At 47.8% G+C, this 10,367-nt stretch overlaps 1 long non-coding RNA gene across 1 annotated transcript in view; it reads left to right on the forward strand.

Annotated features, from left to right (window-relative positions):
• Nucleotides 1-270: 270 nt before the first annotated feature.
• Nucleotides 271-10,367, forward strand: part of LOC127602327 (uncharacterized) — an 80,141-nt gene continuing 70,044 nt past the window's right edge. Inside the window, exon 1 of the long non-coding RNA XR_007962749.1 lies at nt 271-340. This is a non-coding gene — a long non-coding RNA (uncharacterized LOC127602327). The remainder of the gene's footprint in view (nt 341-10,367) is intronic.

Here is a 10,367-nt window from a genome sequence, read left to right on the forward strand (position 1 = left end):
TTCGAGCGTGTTTTTTTCCCTCTCCCTACCCAGCGTTTTTCCTTTCTGAATTCTGATTGTAATTTCCCCATTGCGGGACAAATGAAGGATATCTTATAACGTCATCTGTTGTGTGTCCCCCCCCCCTCCCCCAACACTGAAAACAAAACAAAACGAAAGTAAATTAGAAGAAACACACTCACACACCACATCACATCACAAACACACAAAAACAGGCGCAGTCAATTCAAGTGCGGTGACTTTAATAACTAAACTATTTTTCGCTACCGTGAAAATTACGCCACGGAAACGACATGCTACCAGTAACGATTATTACTGTGAAATCCTCAGGCTTGCCGTAGTTTTTTTGTTTGTTTGTTTTGCCTGAGAAATTTCCTTGCGTCCCAAAAAACGCACATTGTTTGGAACTGTGCATCCCGTGCGAAAATTATGCGTCCAGGACACGGGACGCTGAGGTAACGAGATGGCTGAATCTCTAACCATTCTCTGAGGACTACTATTATTACCACTACCACTAATACTACATTAATTAATACCTTCAACTTCACAATAATAATAATCATTAAATCAACCATGGTTTTAAACTATGCATTATCAATATTCATTATTCCAAACACGAGAAAGCATTCAGCAAACATAACTGGAATCGAGCAAAAGGACTCCAAATCCCAATGGCAAAACCCAGAAGTGAAGTGCCGACTCCAGCTGTAACGCAAATTACTTGGTTCAAACAAACATTCTAGTGCGACCGCACAAATGTGACGACTGTGCAAAAATAACCAAATAAAAGAAACCGCTGTTACAGAAAGGCTTACACGCTATTTAAACTGCCGATCGCGAACGCAACAAACCGCGATTGAAACTAACTGTGATGCCGCTCTTTACACGTTGCACTGTCACCTGTCAGTCGCAGACCTGCCCCTTTTAAAGTGACAGAGTTAATCCATCAATTTGGGTTTCCATCCATCCATCCATCCATCCATCCATCCATCCATCCATCCATCCATCCATCCATCATCTACCGCTTATCGCGGGCCGGGTCGCGGGGGCAACAGCTTTAGCAGGGAAGCCCAGACTTCCCTCTCCCTAGCTACTTCTTCCAGCTCTCCCCGGGGGATCCCGAGGCGTTCCCAGGCCAGCTGGGTGACATAGTCTCTCCAGCGTGTCCTGGGTCTTCCTCGGGGTATCCTCCCGGTGGGACATGCCCGGAACACCTCACCAGGGAGGCGTTCAGGAGGCATCCGAATCAGATGCCCAAGCCACCTCATCTGGCTCCTCTCGATGTGGAGGAGAAGCGGCTCGACTCGGAGCCCCTCCCGGATGACCGAGCTTCTCACCTTATCTCTAAGGGAGAGCCCAGACACCCTGCGGAGAAAACTCATTTCGGCCGCTTGTATCCGGGATCTCGTTCTTTCGATCACGACCCATAGCTCGTGACCATAGATGAGGGTTGGAACGTAGATCGACCGGTAAATTGAGAGCTTCGCCCTTTGGCTCAGCTCCTTCTTCACCACGACAGACCGATACAACGTCCGCATCACAGCAGACGCTGCACCGATCCGCCTGTCGATCTCTCCCTCCCTCCTGCCCTCACTCGTGAACAAGACCCCAAGATACTTAAACTCCTCCACTTGGGGCAAGATCTCCCCCCCGACCCGGAGGGGGCACTCCACCCTTTTCCGACTGAGGACCATGGTTTCAGATTTGGAGGTGCTGATTTTCATCCCAACCGCTTCACACTCGGCTGCGAAACGCTCCAGTGAGAGTTGGAGAGCCCTGTTTGAAGGAGCCAACAGCACCACATCATCTGCAAAAAGCAGGGATGCAATACTGAGGCCACCAAAACAGACCCCCTCAGCGCGTCGGCTGCGCCTAGAAATTCTGTCCATAAAGGTTATGAACAGAATCGGCGACAAAAGGCAGCCTTAGCGGAGTCCTACCCTAACTGGAAACGATTCCAACTTACTGCCGGCAATGCGAACCAAACTCTGACATCGGTGGTATAGTGACCGAACAGCCCGTATCAGGGGGTTCGGTACTCCATACCCACGAAGCACCCCCCACAGAACTCCCCGAGAGACACGGTGAAACGCCTTCTCCAAGTCCACAAAACATATGTAGACTGGTTGGGCGAATTCCCACATACTCTCGAGGACCCTGCTAAGGGTGTAGAGCTGGTCCACTGTTTCAAGGCCGGGACGAAAACCACACTGCTCCTCATCAAACTGAGGCTCGACTTCCTGACAGACCCTCCTCTCCAGCACCCCTGAATAGACCTTACCAGGGAGGCTGAGGAGTGTGATCCCTCTGTAGTTGGAACACACCCCCAAAAGAGGGACTACCACCAATCCAGAGGCACTCTCCCCGTTGACCACGCGATTTTGCAGAGGCATGTCAACCAGGACAACCCCAGAACATGCAGAGCCTTGAGGAACTCCGGGCGGATCTCATCCACCCCCGGGGCCTTGCCACCGAGGAGCTTTTTAACCACATCAGTGACTTCAACCACAGAGATAGAAGAGCCCACCTCAGGGTCCTCAGACTCTGCTTCCTCCAAGGAAGACGTGTTGGTGGAGTTGAGGAGGTCTTTGAAGTACTCTGCCCACCGGTTCACAACGTCCCGAGTCGAAGTCAGCAGAGCCCCATCCCCACTGTACGCAGTGTTAGTGGTGCACTGCTTCCCCCTCCTGAGACATCGGATGGTGGACCAGAATTTCCTCGAAGGCGTACGGAACTCGGCTTCCATGGCCTCACCAAACTCTTCCCACGCTCTAGTTTTTACCACCGAAGCTGCGTTCCGCTTGGCCAGTAGATACCCATCAGCTGCCTCTGGGGTCCTACAGGCCATAAAGGCTCAATAGGACTCCTTCTTCAGCTTGACGGCTTCCCTTACTGCTGGTGTCCACCAGCGAGTATGGGGGTTGCCGCCACGACAGGCACCAACCACCTTACGGCCACAACTCAGATTGGCCGCCTCAACAATAGAGGCACGGAACATGGTCCACTCGGGCTCAATGTCCCCCGCCTCCCCCGGAACATGGGAAAAGCTCTGTCGGAGGTGGGAGTTGAAACTCCTTCTGACAGGGGATTCCGCCAGACGCTCCCAACAAACTCTCACAATACGTTTGGGTCTGCGGACCGGCATCTTCCCCCACCATAGGAGCCTACTCACCACCAGGTGGTGATCAGTTGATAGCTCTGCCCCTCTCTTCACCCGAGTGTCCAGGAAATGCGGCCGCAAATCCGATGATACAACTACAAAGTCGATCATCGAACTGCGGCCTAGGGTGTCCTGGTGCCAAGTACACATATAAGATAAGATAAGCTTTCCTTTATTCCCCACAATGGGGAAATTTACAGCCTCCAGCAGCAAGAATGTATGTAGAAAGAAGAAAGGAGAAAGAGAAAAAAAAACAACAAACATCTTTCAATTAAATACAATATGAACACAAATGGATAAAAATTATTATTATTATTATGATTGTTATTTTTTATTCATCAGCCTGACAGCAGTCGGTAGGAACGAGCGTCGGTATCTCTCCTTAGTGATGGGTCCATGAGGCCTCATGAGGCGTGTCGACACACTGACACACTGTGTTGATACTGTGCTGATACTGTGTCACTGACCACTGCCACCTGCTGGACCATCAAGATCCCTGCAGCCAACCCACTTAACAGACTGAACTGACTGATAAATTGTTTTGTATATTGAACATATAAAATATACAATTCGGTAATAAATCGGCAAAAGGTGAAGGTAAGATATAAAAAAAGGAAAAGAAAATAGTCATCATCACAAATATGTGTTCAAAGGAGTAGAAAGAAGCAAAAAACCTACCCCGAGTCCTACCCCTTCTTATATATGAATTGATCATTTTTCTAAATAGGAAAGAAAGTCTAAATATCAACAAATGCTTTTACCCTTATGTATGCTGTACTAATACATTTTTACAACATTAGGGTTGTAGATACAATACATACTCTTTAGAGCACATGTATATGTCGATTTTCTCATATTCATAATGGATGCTACATTTCATTAATATATTAAATAATCTCATCAATGTATGTATTTCAGATGTATTGTTATATTTCATGAGTGTATCAAATTTATCAGCTTAATTCTGATTTGTGTAGTTGTCTTGTACTACTCTAGAATTCATTTTTAATCTCAGCAAGAGAGTTCCTCATTTTACTGGTCCGTCTCAGAATCATTCCACAGATTTACACCTATTACAGATACACTCCTTTGTGTGATGTTCGTTCGTGTTTTGGATTTTTTTTTGTATAGATTAGTACCCCCTAAATTATGACAACTTTCTCAAATTTTAAAAAGCTTCTGGATCTTTTGGCAAATGTTATTATTGTGTGCTTTGTACATTAATTGGTCGATTTTTAAGTCAATCAGGTCATGAGATTTCATTGTTTAATTTGATAAACAGTGGATTTGTGGGTTCCGTCCATTTGGAGCCAGTGATTGTTCCGATTGCTTTGTATTGTAGTTTTAAAACAGTGTTTTACTGGCATTTCCCCATATTCCCACACAATAGGTCAAATACGGAAGTAATAAAAGTATAAGGTGTACAAGGATCTCTTTCAGCACATCCTTAGTTTTTGGGAGGATCCCTATGGTTTGGGATATTTTTCTTTTATTATCTATTATGTAGCTGCCAGCACGGTTTTGCATCTACAACTGTTCCAAAACATTTTCATAAGGTCATTCATCGATTTGATGATGAAGTGTGTACAATATCATTTACATCCATGCATTCATTTTGCAACATTCAATGTGTTCAAATAATGTGAAGATCATTTGAATGAGGATGCTTGTGGGCTTTTATTTCACAAATTTTTATTGAGAAAAATAAGATGCTCCAATGTTTTAAACTTCAGCCTGTTGCGTCTTTTACAAGCGATTTCTCCTGCTGTGGAGAACACACGCTCACAAGGGACGGATGAGGCTGGCGTACAAAGGAACTCCTTTGCGAGGTGGGAGAGGTTTGGGAAAGAAGTGTGTTGGTCCTTCCAGTACAGCTGCTTCCTGGAACCTTGATTGTCAAACATGGAGTGGAGAGTCAACCAATAATAATTACTGATTGTCAATTAAATCATCAACATAGCAACCGTGAAAAGATGAGTGAACGTTTGTATACCTGGCGTAATACTGGGTGTATCGCGAACTTCATTCTCATGCTTGGCCCGATAATGCCTCAGCATGGTGGAGGTGCTTCTGTTGGTGTATGACAATTCGACCCGGCAAATTCGACATTTCACCTGTAATGAAATGTGAATAAGTAGTAACTAAGAGCTACCTTGAAATGTATTCGGATTAGAATGGTACAACACATGTCAATAATCTGAGAGGCACTCGGCGAGTGCCTCTCGGCGACAGAAGGCGATTTGAATAAATAAATAATACCTTATTCTCCAGGACATCAAAATGGTCCAACACGGCGGATGATTTGCATCTGCTCCATAATCGGCAAGGAAGGCAAGGCACGAACACGAAGTCTGCACTGACACGAACTTCGACAAGCGAGCGTGAGTGAGGTCTGGCTTGTTTCGGCAAGTGGCATTGTGTCGCCAAACCCACTTCCATATAAACACTGTGCGGCGGGCTTTTGCTGCGTCAACGCCCTCTGCACTGAGTCGACGCCCCCTGGACTAAGTGGCGCAGCCTGTACTGTGCCAAGCAGCCGATGCGGTCTAAACTGCACCGGTGCAGTTCACGTGTCAATTAGCAGCCTGGACTGTGTCAACGCAGCCGATGTGTCAATTAGCAGCCTGGACTGTGTCAACACAGTCGATGTGTCAATTAGCAGCCTGGACTGTGTCAACACAGTCGATGTGTCAATTAGCAGCCTGGACTCTGTCAACGCAGCCGGTGTGTCAATTAGAAGCCTGGACTGTGTCAATGCAGTTCACGTGTCAATCACGTGACGTAATGAAGCAGCACATGCATCGACACGTGGTTTGCTCTGTGAGCCCGGCGCATGCGTCAATGCATCGGTGTCGCTGGACCCATCACTATCTCTCCTTCTTGCAGCGCGGGTGTAACAGTCTCTGGCTGAAGGAGCTACCAAGTGCTGTCAGGGCGGGCTGGACTGGCCATCATAGCTTTTAGCTTAGTTAGCATCCTTCTGTTGCCCACCTCCTCCAGAGTGTCAAGGGAGCAACCCAGGACAGAACTGGCCTTCCTGACCAGTCGCTCCAGTCTCTTTCCGTCCCGGGCCAAGATGCTGCCTGACCAGCAGACAATGCCATAATGGATGGCCGAGGCCACCACCGAGTTATAGAACGTCTTAAGGAGTGACCCCTGAACCCCAAAAGCACACCCTCCAAGGACTCCAAAAAGGGTGGGTATGCTGAGCTGCTGTTTGGTGCATAGGCTGTGTGTGGAGGCAAGTCCGACTATATCCAGTCGGAAATTCTCTGCCTCACACACCAGCTCGGGCTCCTTCCCTGCCAGAGAGGTGACATTCCATGTCCCAAGAGCTAGCTTCTGCAGCCGAGGATCGGACCGCCAGGGTCCCCGCCTTTGGCTGCCGCCCAGCTCACATTGCACCCAACCCCTTTGGCCCCTCGCATGGGTGGTGAGCCCATGGGAAGGGGGACCCACGTTGCCTCTTTGGGCTGTGCCCGGCCGGGCCCCATGGCTGTAGGCCCGGCCACCAGGCGCTTGCCGACGAGCCCCACCTCCAGGCCTGGCTCCAGAGTGGGGCCCCGGTGACCCGCGTCCGGGCAAAGGAAACCTTGGTCTATATATTGTATTCATCATAAGGGTCTATGAGCCGTGCTTTGTCTGGCCCCTCACCTAGAACCTGTTTGCCATGGGTGACCCTGCCAGGGGCATAAAGCCCTAGACAACTTAGATCCAAGGATCATTGGGACACACAAATCCCTCCACCACAGTAAGGTGACGACTCACGGAGGGGCAATTTGGGTTTCCTTCGATAGAATTTATTCGATTCTTTTGTGATTTTTGCGGTCCTTATGCAAGGGATTCGAGGCTCTAATCCCTCATTGTGTCCGAGAACCGGCAATCCGAGGCCAAGGCCAAGGACTTGACTCCTGAGGCCAAGGCCAAGGACCAAGGACTTGACTACGAGGCCAAGGCCAAGGACCAAGGCCCGCCCCTTGGTCCTCGAGGCCAAGGATCGGCTTGAGGAACACGTCTCTGCGATGTTGTCAGATTTTCTTGGACAAAGTTAAAGAAACGACTCGGCACACAGGAAAATTGTCTTCAATATCAGCGGAATCGGTCGTCTGAGAGCGAACGACGGTTAGTTGCTCCGCAATCACACTCTCAGCTCCCTCTCCGCCGGTTCGAACTTTTATTGGAAAATACAAGAAAAACACTGCCCCCGAGATTTGCATACCGTGCCCCTCGGCCCGGCCTCTCGGTCATGATCTGATCTACCCGAATACACTGGTCACAGACTTTGCTGATGACAAATGATCACCTGATGAAATGATCACATGACAGCTGTTCCCAAACTGTCTATTGGTACTCAAAAACTCTTTGTTCCCAATTTGTTCATTCCCACTCTGTGATTGAATCTAGTCTTCTTCCATCTGTTCGCCCCCCTTGCTTTGTCGTGATTACTCAAGAAAAGGCCCTCCGCCCAAACGGCCGACGCCTCTGCGCTGACCATGTCCAGACATGCCCAAATTAACCGAAACTTTAAACATGATACTGTCACGTTGTGCACGAAGCGATAGGATAATTGCTTCGCGCACAACAAAAAAAATAAGGAAGTGGATCCCCGAAATGCAGACACCAAACAAGGTCTCCGTAGCAAAAGGGTTTACTATACAAAAATTCGCACCGACAAAGTAGTAACAAAGTGCTGGTCAAAACAAGGACCAGAGGGCACAAAAACGAATAACAAAAAGCGCTTGCACAAAAGGCAAGGGAGGAAAATAAGGATCGCGAAGACAAACAAAAACAATGTATCCAAAATACACGCAAGAGAAAGCCAGTTCACAAAATAAAATCCAATACTTACAAAACCATTGGTACCGAGCGCGAAACACGACGAGATCTATAGCAATAGCAGTCAATGAGCAAAGAAGTAGCAAGGCATAATACAATACTCCAGCGATATGTGCATGTCAGAGGGCTACTTAAATACAGACTGAGACTAATCATAGATTGGCAGCAGGTGTGCACCAAAAGTCCGCTGATGCCACCTGCTGGCCAGACTGACACAGAACCGTGACAGATACAATTTTGTTCATAGATTTCTCTATCAGATGTGGACGATGAATGAGTATGAACTCTAAGATCATAGGCCAGTGTGCATGAAGGTGAATGGGAAGTGGAAGAGATGGAGGAAAGAAGAGAGGAACCAGTGGAGAGTACTGCAGGCGAACTGGGAGATGTTGAAAGAGGAGGAGAAGAAAAGAGAATATGAGGAGAAGACAAGAGAGAGAAACTGGAGGAGTTGAGCAAGGAAGAACGGGTAAAGGAGAGTGGCTGGACAGAGTTTGCGAACATCATGGTGGAGACAGCAGTGGATGTATGTGGAAGGGAGAGAAAAGAGATATCTAACCTACGGGTGTTAGGGAGAGAGGAGTAGATAGAAGAGATGAAGAAGAGGATATGGGAGAGGGTAGACAGAAGGAACAAGAGAATGGAGACGCTGAATGCGAGGAGAAGGTTGAGAGTGAGGAGAGGAAGAAGAGGAATGGGGAAGATGGAAGAAGAGCTCCCCAGACTAAAAGCGGAAGTGAAGAAAACGTGGAAGGAATTGCAGAAGTTGCTGAGAAGGTTGGAAAGAGATTGGTGGGAAGGGGTGATTGAGGAATGTCAGGAAGCATGTTCTAGAGGGAGAACAAGTGAGACGATAGAGAGGAAGATGTTTGAGCATAGAGCGGACCATTGGGATGGAAGCGTAAAAGTGGGACTGATGGTACCGTTACACAAGAAGGGGGATAGGAACACCAGAAACAACCACAGAGGAGTGTGCCTGCTGAGTATATGTAGCAGAGTATTAGGAAGAGTGTTAGCGAAGCGATTGAGTTGGTGGGCCGAACACCTGAAGCTCCTTGACGAAAATCAAGCGGGCTTTAGGAAAGAGAGGTCCATAGCTGATGTGATGCAAATGATGGTACAAATATAGGAGGATGAAAAAGATTGTAAGAGGAGAGTGAATCAGGAAGGGGTGAAGGAAATGAATTATGATGACTGGCCATGTGCAAGACTGCTAGATTTGTGAAAGGCGTATCCGAGAGTGAGTAAACCGGCGTAGTGGATGCTGCTGGAACGGTATGGTCTGAAAGGCAGATGTCTAGAGAATATTATGGATCTGCATGAGATGACGGAGTACAAGGTGAGGGGAAGGGAGGGAGTGAGTGGAGGATGGATGCCAGCGAGAGGGTTACGAGAAGGATGCTCCACATCACCAATCCTCTTTAACATCTACCATCAGGCGGTAATGAGGCAGGCATTGGTGGCGAGGAACCAAGATGATAGAGAAGAGAAAATGTTGGTGTGGAGGTGGATACCAGGAGGGTCGTTCGCAGGTGAACATGGCCGGGAGAAAACGAGCTCCGAAACGATAGAAGTGAGAGTGTCGAGTGCTCTGTTTGCAGACGACACTACAATAGTGGGAACGAAAGGAGAGATAAATGAGAGTGTAAGGAGAGTGAAAAGAGTGATCAATCAGTGGGAAGAGAGGAACAATGAGGAGAAGAAGCAGCTATTGGAGTTTGGAATAAAAGAGGGTGAGGAGATCAGAGTGTTAGGAAGTTGGATTGGTATGCAAGCAGATGTGAAAAACGGGATCAAAAGGGCAGGAAAGCTATGGGGGAGTGTGAACGGGTGGCTGAAAGGGACACGACTTTGAAAGAGGTGGCAAGGGAGAGTATTAGAGGTGTGTGTGGAGAGCAGCCTGTTGTATGACTGTCAGGTGAGAACATGGTTTCATAAGGATGTGGGAAAACTACAAAAGTGGGTGGATAAATGCTATAGGTATGTGTGGAGTGATAGGAATTGAGAACCGCTGAGACAAATGCAAGAAAAGGGAGTGAATATGTATGACGTGAGGAAAATGCTGGGAGTAAAATCTATTGAGTGGAAAATCGAGAGGCAAGTGTTGCAAAGAATCGGACATGCGATGCATATGGGAAATGAAAGACTAACAAAAGCGATGGTATTAGGGTAGTGGGAGCAACTGGAAGGAAGAGGGAAGATGATGGGACGCAAAAGGAAGATGGTGTTGGATTGGAAGAGAGTAATGAGGAATGCAGGAATGGACTGGACGGAGGTGGAGAGATTAACGAGCGACAGAGAAGGATGGATGAGCGTATGGATCATCTGTATAAATGGGAAAATCAGAATAGATATGAGGTGGGAAGTAACG

Source organism: Hippocampus zosterae, chromosome 6 (genome assembly GCF_025434085.1).
Source record: "Hippocampus zosterae strain Florida chromosome 6, ASM2543408v3, whole genome shotgun sequence".
In the NCBI taxonomy this organism is placed as follows: domain Eukaryota; kingdom Metazoa; phylum Chordata; class Actinopteri; order Syngnathiformes; family Syngnathidae; genus Hippocampus; species Hippocampus zosterae.